Raw genomic sequence first — 7616 nt, 5'->3', positions numbered from 1 at the left:
ACTAATATCTAACATAAACACACACACTCGCACATTCACACGTTGCAGAAAGGAAGAAGGTGAGGAAAGAATAAGTTCTAAGAGAGAGAAATTATGAAATCCTAAGCAATCTATGCATTTATGAAACATGACCTGAAGAAACCATTGATCAGTAATTTAACCTCCTATCGTTTCTTAGGCAGGGTTATTACATTTGATCTAATGCACCAGTTCAGCTTGGAATCAAAAAGGCGTTACTTGCGTTTGGGTTTCGCGTGTCGTCTGACAAGGGGGATTCCCTTCTCCTGGCTGGACAGGGGTTTTCCCGGATCTTTGATTCGCTGAAGGTCTGGTCGACGTCTGGGGAGGCCGAACACGTGGGGTGTTGGCGGCTGGATGAAAGTCTTGTGGGCGTTGTTTGAAGTTGGAGCGCGCTGTTAGAAACTCGTTGTTGAGAGACTTTTACGGCGAAACTTTAACAGACCCGAGACTTAGCGGAAATAAAATAAACTTTAAGTAAAAGAAAGGAAAATGAGAGAAAAGCAGATGGCCTGAATGAAATCGTTGTTAACCCATTTTCTCTGAAGTTGGTCTGTCACGATCGTCAGATCGTCTCCTGGACTCTCTCTGGTCATACTGCTAGGACTGAGCTCATCTCTGAACTGCGAACAGGCCGCGAACCAGCTCGAACCGAACTGGAACCGAACTTGAGCTGGACTCTGCACTGCTTCTGGTCTGAACTGTACAGAACTGTAGGGAACAGAACTGTGAACAGAACTGAGAACTGAACTTGAGAACAGAACTGAGAACTGAACTTGAGAACAGAACTGAACTTTTCGTTCGTGTTCTGAGACTAAACTCAAACATTTGCCCATCCCCTGGATGGGTTCTGGCCAATTAGGCTTCAGGGGTGACTGTCTCCACCCCTCCCACAAAATTAGGTTATCTCTAGAATTTAGTTTCCTGCTCTTAAGCAGAGAGTAAATTTAGACCTAATTTCTTACTATAAGGACATGATCAATTCTATAAAGATTTCATTCAGCTCATCTGTTGGATTATACCCATACGAACGCACCGGTACCAAACACGATGCTTTTTCATCCACTCATTCAATAGTTACATAATTGCATGAATTGTGAGTAATATACATGCATGATAGTCATGTGTATTAGTTGTAAACACACTAACAAGTTATGTCGAAGGCTATTTGAATGAAAGTCCAATAATCAGTTATTTGATGTACTCCATAAGCTAACAGTTTCTGTGAGCTTACTCTGAGTTTTAGCTGTCACGTGGAGTTCATTTGCTGGTCATGCAAAGACAGAGGTCTGGTTGTTTCTTTGTCTTGTGACAACCACGAGCCTTTTGTCCTCTTTTAACTGAGTTTGGTGGCGAGTCCATAGGAAGTCAGAACTAGTAGCTCCGGGCAGAAACAAACCCCCCATCTCACTGTGATGATGATGGTTTCCTGGAGCTGCATTGTGCTTTGTTGAAAAGGATGTTAATTTGATCGAATCATTGGAAGATTAACTCATCTATATGTCTGCGTCCATAATTGCTACATACCATATCCCCCTACTTATTTTGTAAGGATGTACCTAGTGCAGTATGTGGTCATCTTACCTGCTTTTGACATATGCTTTGTGGTTACTGCAATCCTAGAGAGGAAGGCATTGCACTGTTCCACCTCCTCCCCTAGAGTTAAACCAGCACCATCCTGATATGCCCCACTCCATTTCACCTGGTTAAGAATTAAAAAAAATCTTTGCAGATGTTCAGTTTAGATAATGTTATTCTATCACATAGCAACATTTCCTTACCTCGCATTTAAAATCATGGGCTTTGGCATGAAATACCGAAAGGAATGGCTTCATGTTAAGAAGGTGCTGGAGCTCTGGACAGCTTTTTGCAACTCTTTGGAGGTAAGGCCAATATTTGCAGGTCACATCCATACAAAAAAAAGTGATTTGCCTACTGGCCAGCTTTTCTTGCAGGTACAGGGGATAGGCAAAAATTTCCCCCCTATACATATTTAAGGCACAGAGCAGAACTCCGTGCCGACACACCGCAAGCTCCAATCCCTCCTCGTCTACCTTGCTGGCAGATCTTTGGGAGGTCTCTCTGGCTGCTGACCACTCCCCTCCACAAACACCTCTTCCACTGACCTACAATATGGGAAATGGTTGATGAAAATAAGACTCTCCTTAACAAACTCTTCAGAAAGAGGTTATTATAGTCCTGTAATCTAATTATCATCTAGAATTTTACATGTTTGGTTGTGTTGTGAATGTGGTCCACAAATTTTTTCACTTCTTCGTCCTTGGCAATGAAGACACCTTCAAAGATGGCCTGTTCCTCAGATCTAAAAAACAACAATTTATGATAATTTATAATCTGAGATTACTTGGTTCACAGCTATGTTTTCTTATTAATACAAAAACTGTGATCCACAGTTTGGTGTACCTAGCAGCATTCTTGAAACGGTAATGTTTGCGGTTTCCATCAACTGAAACTGCAAGCATATCTGGGGTGCATGCAGGACAGTTGAAGGGCTCTTCCTTGCATATATTGTCCACCTCAAATCGCACAGCCTCCCACTCAAAAAAACTTTTCTGAAAACTGTCTGCTGAGATCTTGCCAGTCTATTAAAAATAAGGAAACCAAAAGCTACTAATGTACAACAAATACATTAACATCAAACAGCTTTTCAACCCACAACTCAAAGATATCAACAATACTGCAGGATAGATAAATTCAATACTCACACGACCAAAGCGGACAGTTCGCTGATTCAGCATTCTTAGAAATGCTTGGCAGGACAGTCCTGGTGCTGCCATCTTCATTTCTTCAAATGAAAAAAAGATATCTGTGGCATAAACTGTTGCAAATTGAAGGGTTGCAGGCCAGTAGTCACTTCGGTTTAGGTCAGCGACTCCAGCAGTCCAAGTGGCTTGGCATGCCTCACAAATTAACTCTGGCATGCTTAGATCATGTCGTCCTGGAAATATCAAAAACACATCCATTGTAATGTAAACCTTAGCTGATTAATCAGGGTTTGGGTTCTTTGTACAATTTATACATTACAGTACTTTGTATACTTCATATATATTTTTTAAGTTTTATATCTATGTCAAACATGTAGGGAGTCGCATATGGATAGATATTTCTTTTTAAGACGCTTCTCAAACAGGACAAAATAAAGTTCTTCACATTCTTACCATTCATTGTGACCACAGCAACAATCTTTCCTGGACAAACCCTCAATGACTCTGGTGAACAACCACAGATTTTGTCAGGCATCTCCACAGGTACAAGCCGGACTGAAAACACAGAGTATCCACATACATTCAAGATAAAACAATAAGACACAAAAAGGCATAATTTAAATAGTAAAGCTTATGAGCTTAACTATTCTGAGAATGAGATTTATGTTGTACACACACAAACCAGAACTTACCACAATGGGAAAGAGCCTTATCCACCACGAAAGTTGTTGGAGGCAATGGCTGGAAGAATCCAGCAGTCATGGCATCTCTGTTGTGGAGGACATGTCTGGTGTGCATGCTGACGTCACATTCAGCACAGAGGAAGGGACGTGGTCGACAGTCACAACACCGGACAGCAGCTGGATTTCTCCCACACTGTTGGCAGATGTGTGTTGCTACATTTTCTTGTGCCGCTGCAGTGTTCACCAGACGGGGTCTCTCTGCCCTCCACCTCTCTGAAAAGAGACTTTGTCGTGTGCTCCAGTTCGAGGAAGCCAGAAGTTTTGGGGTTTCAAGAGGTGATGCCTCATCACCAGAGGATTCGCTTAGTGAGTGCTGGAGATCTTGTAGAAAACACTCTGTAAATGGTAAGGAATATAAAAAAACAATAATTTCCCTCTATGTACATATATAGAGTATATTTTTACAATATTAAAATGTACTCATTTTGGCTGTGAAAGGTTCAGTATTCTAGCAAATTTATTTACATTTATTTACATTACATTAGAAACATTTATTTACATTCTAAACCACTGTCATATATATATATACACACACACACACACACACACACACACACACACACACACACACACACACACACACACACACACACACACACACACACACACACACACACACACACACACACACACACACACACACACACACACACACACACACACACACACACACACACACACACACACACACACACACAAGGGCTAATGGAAACACAATGAAGCACACACCAACAGGCTCTGGAGTAAAGGCCACCTCACAGTTAGTGTCCGGAGCAATGAAGGGAGGATCAGTCTTCCGAATGTGATCAGCTGAAGAGGATAAAAACAACACAAATCAACATTTATATTATTCAAATTTCCAACTTGTCCCAAGGCCTGGTTACCAGCCTAAATTAGTGCAAGCTCACTGTTTGACCTATAGCTAGAGAAATACTAGTACACTTTTTATTTCCCAAACGCTAACAGAGACAGTCCAATTACAGTCGGTTATCTGCATTTAAGGTGTCACTGAATGATGACAGCAAATAGGAATGCTTATATAAAAGCAGATTAAAAAGAAACAAGCTGGCTGGCCATTGACAACACACTCTGAAGAACAAACTGTTTCAGACACAGCCTTGCCAAGACCAATAACTTGCAAGAGATTTAGTGCAGGCTAGCTCATTTGACATAATAACCATATTGACAAGATTTCCTGACAATGTCAATACAGCCCACAATTAAACCTATTTTAAGCGCTAACTTGCTAGTTTATACTGCTTTACACAAATATGAAATATTAGCCTTAATGTGTCTCTTTCACTTAATCCAAGACTAGTGACATATTTAATAAATCAAAAGATTGGTTCTGGTTTGATTGTTTTCCTGACATATCAAGCTATATATATATTCCTTGATTTGATACACTCATACAGTAAGTGCCTTAACAATGTAGATCTTCAAAAAATCTTGAATAAAAAACAATACTGACCCTTATTTGACTGATTCCTGCTTGATCTTGGCCTTGCATAGACAATATTCCCAGTATTGTCTCTTTTTCTCCATACCACCCTCGGCTCAGGTGTCTTCACTGGTGCTGCTGCCTCCTCTTCTTGCAGCTCAACAAGAAGGTCATCAAGACTTTGGAGCTCATCCTTCAGTTCTTGGTCACCAACCAGGTTATCCAAGATCATGAGTTGTTCTTGGATTTCTGGATCACTCATGGACATTGTGATGGACAGAAACACAAACAGACAGAAAGACTCACAACGAAGAGATGGACAGATAAAACAAATATACCGGTAGATGTAAAGAGAGAGAGAGAGAGAGAGAGAGAGAGAGAGAGAGAGAGAGAGAGAGAGAGAGAGAGAGAGAGAGAGAGAGAGAGAGAGAGAGAGACTGAGTACAGGTTAACAAAGTTAACGGACGGACGGACGGACGTGGCTCTTAAAAGTGCCTTTGTTTGTGTGTGTGTGTGTGTGTGTGTGTGTGTATGTATATATGGTGGGGGGTAGAATAAAATGAAATTGATGCTGCCAAATTTGAAGGATCTAAAAAAAAAAAAAGAAAAACAGATTTGAACATTTTACACCAGTATTCTCTTCATCTGTGCTGCCAGAATGGGCTAGAGTGTATGTGATATTGATTTTATACAGTTCAATACACAAGTTACTATTGTTAATAATTACATTTTAGACAAAAAAAATAGTAATGTAAGTTTTGCTCTATTTCTCCCCCCCCCCAAAAAAAAAACAAACAAACCCACAGCAGAACTTTTAAATTATATATATATATATATATATATATATATATATATATATATATATATATATATATATATATATATATATATATATATATATATATATATATATATATATATATATATATATATATATATATATATGAATCAGTCAATAAGTTATGACAGCATTACTTATTACATTAATTATACACATTAATTGTTTTATTTCATATTGAAAACTTGTGATGAGGCACAATGTTGTAGTTATGAATTAATTCGTAAAGTTTATTATAGATTTATGTGGGTGTTTATTATAAAATTTTGTGTGGATTTTAAACAATTACTGGGCTGTAAAAAAAACCAATCTGGCAACACCGTTCTTCATCTGAACATTTATAATGTTGGATAAAAGTTGTGGGCTATTGTAATACTGTAAATCTTACATTTCCCTATGATTGTACCTTGCATGATTATATACGACAAAAATGAACTTTCAGTATTTGATTAGCTAACTTTGCTAGCCTGTAGGTGTAGGAAAGCTAGGCCTATATATTTATTAATAATGTCTTCTATATCATTAGCGTCATTAGAAATTACCACCTTACACGTCTAAAGGTTCTAAACACAACTTAGTGCCCTGATTCAACAGTTTTTGATGTGTAAATTTAAGAATAGTATCCACCTCTATTAATGAACTCTACTACTTACCGAGTGGAAAATCGCAATGGTCCTTGGGGTCGCCCCACAGTGACGTCAGCGTAATTAATTAAGAGGATTTAATAAATATAAATAATTAATTAAACACAACTTTGACTAATTGAACACAATCGTAGCATATTAAATATATATTTATTAATATCAACAAACCTCCGATTAAATATCCGTTATCCATCATGCTCTAGTTAAAGCATTGTCACTAATGTTACCCATGACAAGAAAACGCTTAAATGCTTACTTGAACGCGCCATGGAGGGTTATTAAACTCACCTATGAATGCCGTTTTACCTGCAGTTGAGCGTTGTCTTGGTTAAACTCACCTCTGAATGCCATTTTACCTGCGTTGTTAAACTCACCTCTGAATGCCATTTTACCTGCGTTGTTAAAACTCACCGCTGAATGCGGTTGCCTATGAACGAGCTAAACCTTTGCACAGAGGGCACTTTGATATCAGATTGCGAGGGGTTTTGAACATCAAAAACCAGTTGGAGGGCCAAATAAATATGATCTGGTGGCTGCCTTTTGACTAGCCCTGGCATAGATCATTTATTGTAGCCTATTCCTTTTAATTTTTAGTTATTGTAGTCTCGACCCATTCACCGCAGACAACGGGCTGCGGTGTGCTTACCCAATACGTCAAATTTCAACGCCACAGGCTCCAGTTCAGAGTTCTATAGAAGTCTATCGGACTACCCTGCACGTCGAAAATTGACGATAAAGGTACGCCCAGTTCGTTGAAAAGTGACGACAAGGGGTCCGGGTCAAGCGTCCATATGTGACGAGTTGGGTGTGAGATGCAGAAGCCTGATTTGTTAGTATAGAAGTATAGGCTATATGCTCTTGGTGATAGCGACTTTGCGATTGTTGCTTTGGGGCAGGGGCAGGGGGGCCCTTGAGTCTTGTTGCCCAGGGCACAGGAAATTGTTAATCCGGCCCTGGGAAGAAGACAATTAAGGGTAAGCGTAACTGGTCTGGAACTAGTGCTTTTATTCAGAACTCTCTTTGTCCAACACAAAGTAGCCTAAACGTTGCACTCACAGCGCTCTAAATAACTCAAAACTATATAACTTGTTTCCTCTCAGCTTTCCAGCTCCCAGTGTCCGCACAAGTTCCCAGTCAGTCTCTCTCTCCTCCATTGATGATTTCCCTCAGGTTTTATACTGTCTCTCCATGCCAATCACTGCAATC

The sequence above is a fragment of the Gobio gobio genome (assembly GCF_949357685.1).
Source record: "Gobio gobio genome assembly, chromosome: 10".
Taxonomy (NCBI): domain Eukaryota; kingdom Metazoa; phylum Chordata; class Actinopteri; order Cypriniformes; family Gobionidae; genus Gobio; species Gobio gobio.
This window is presented reverse-complemented; position numbering follows the sequence as displayed.